The sequence below is a fragment of the Portunus trituberculatus genome, chromosome 10 (assembly GCF_017591435.1).
Source record: "Portunus trituberculatus isolate SZX2019 chromosome 10, ASM1759143v1, whole genome shotgun sequence".
NCBI lineage: Eukaryota > Metazoa > Arthropoda > Malacostraca > Decapoda > Portunidae > Portunus > Portunus trituberculatus.
This window is the reverse complement of record NC_059264.1, coordinates 10,723,178-10,725,696: the sequence shown is the minus strand read 5'-3', so window position 1 is coordinate 10,725,696 and position 2,519 is coordinate 10,723,178. Positions and strand designations below refer to the sequence as shown.

The window sequence follows — 2,519 nt, the reverse complement described above, 5'->3', positions numbered from 1 at the left end:
AGAATCACTCTCTTGTTCCTCTTCTTCTTCCTCCTCCTCCTCTGCCTCCTCTTGTTCTTTTGGCTACACCGGCAGTAGCAGTCTGGTGTCTGTTGTACGTCTTGCACGCTCACTCCAAACACTTCCCTCACTTCTTTGGCGTTAGTAGTACTGATTCCTGGAACAAGAGATGGAACAACATTGAAATCAACATTAATAAGTCCTGAAAAAAAAAATAACAAGAAAGTACAAAACCTTTTAAAATGAGACACGAGGAGATAAAAGTGTAATGTACAAACCACAATACTCACATCATGGTCACTCAACACTTTATTCTGGGCTTGCTTCAGTGTAGTCATACAACTGTGGGAAGAATGTAATGCCGTCCCGTTCAATAGTGCATGCAGCCGCTCGCTCCCTCCTCCCGTCCTCCTCAATGCCTGTTGTCTTGTGGTACACTGGTTGGGTTGGGGAAGCTTGCGTGGATGATAACACGTCGACGTATCTTCAGGAACTTGACAAACATCTGTACACTGAAAATGTTGCAGGTGAGATGAAAAAAAGTATGAAGTATGAGTCGGCTAGCTTTATAGTAATGGAATATTCTCAGTGTGTCAAGAACAATCTAGAATTGTTTAAAGTTTGGAAGAATCTCACCCACTGCTTAATTACGCCATCTTTGCCACAGCACAGCCACAACACATCCAGAGCAAGACCCCACAGTATAAAGAAGTGAAAAACTATTTGACTTACCCCAACAGCTAGGCAAAGAACCCCAAGGGAGCCCAGCACAACACCCACCACCGTGCCAGCTTGGGGACTTGACACTTCAATGACCGCCTTCTCATGACCGTTGCTGCTGCTGGGCGGATCGAACACTGCTGAGGGGATGGTCCACAGGGAGAGGATCTGGGCGACTCCACGCACTCGTCAACGTCTGAGGGTGGAGAATTACACTCTCAGAAACACAGATTTATTACAACTTAAGGATAGATTTACACGCATTCCAGGAACACATTCAACAATACGTTGAGGAAAACTACAAAAATTATATCAGTACTCATGACAAATGCATATGGCAAGATTAAATTATACTTAATCATAAAGAACAACCTATCCATAAATCGCTGATCTTAGTAATACTCGTGAGACAAAATGCATGTTGATGTATGCCAACAATAACAAAAGTACCCTTGAATACCACACTAACTTCTTTAGGCTGCTGCTAAATGAAGAGGTGAAGGACTGACAAGTTTAAGAAGACAGACCGTAGAGTGACATTGACAGTTCAGGGAGGCCTCACCTTCACACTTGAACTTTCTGACACGAGTCTGTACCCTGCATGGCCGGCACTGGCAGTAGTATGACTCTCGAGTGTTGATGTAAACAGACTCACACACACCCGACATTCTTCTCCCGGCACTCCTCAATCCCACACAGCTGCACAAACTCATCCTGCCACAAGAAAGGCATTTGCTTCAGTACTGTCAAGTTTTGATTTTGTATTGTACTGTATACAATGTAAGAAAATCTGCAACTTTTATATGAAACAAAGGAGTTCAGGGCATGAGTTAAGCCTTGCGTGCCGTAGTGACAAAAGCAAGGCCTTCTCCTCACCTCTCCGTTACTGCAGTAATCATTGATGCCGTCACACATGCGCTGCTTCGGAATACCACTGCCACCGCTGTGGGAGAACTGACTGACTGACTGACTGACTGACTGATTGTTGTTTCTCTTCCGTGTGGGGGTCGTTTGCAGCTCTGCCACTATTGCACTCTGTGGGTGAAATGCTGGCTTTGTATTTTAACATCACTATTATTCATGGTTTAGACTATCGTAAGGTAAATTTAGATTGACTAGATGGTGTTTTAAGAGAGAGAAACCCTAGCAGTAAGTTACCACAATGCTGTTCATCTTAGCTCTCCGTGTTTCCTTGAAATACAAGTAACCGACAAACAACAAAATTTACACTCCCACACAGACAGTCAAAGGTCCTCATTAATGTTACCTACAATAAGCAAGGTTGCTCAATTTCATCCACCTCTATATACATTGCGAATCACATTAAATATTTGTCATTATTTTCATCTTAATGTTCTCCGGCTTATGTACTGTGAATTAACCCCACCCACACACAAACCTACCCACTAAATGATCACTTCCAAATTGTCGATCGTGCTTACAAAATACCAAAACAATTGTTCAGTTTACTGTCCATATCAATTTGGAACACTGCCGAACCTGTTATATTGGTCAACAATTTGAAATCATTGAACCTAGCTTTGTCAAATCCCCTTGGATACTGCCAACATGAAAACCTCATAGTACCAATAAACGCACTTACAATTCACTACAAGCACACAGTATGCACAATACTGACACCACACCACAAAACACACCATACACAACTGACACACACACAAACAACTTAAATCACTCAAAACTAACCCAAAACACCCTGCAACACCTCAAAATATAAAAAGCTCACCCAAAACACATTAAAGACACCCAAGTTACCAATATCATCCCTACACACACAC

At 42.5% G+C, this 2,519-nt stretch overlaps 1 long non-coding RNA gene across 1 annotated transcript; it reads right to left on the bottom strand.

The window, feature by feature from the left end:
- Window positions 1–865: 865 nt before the first annotated feature.
- Window positions 866–2,286, bottom strand: LOC123502069. The gene is made up of 3 exons (XR_006673784.1): window positions 1,597–2,286; window positions 1,283–1,434; window positions 866–916 (listed from the first exon to the last, which is right to left on the bottom strand). It is a non-coding gene; the product is annotated as an uncharacterized LOC123502069 (long non-coding RNA).
- Between the last annotated feature and the right edge of the window lie 233 nt (window positions 2,287–2,519).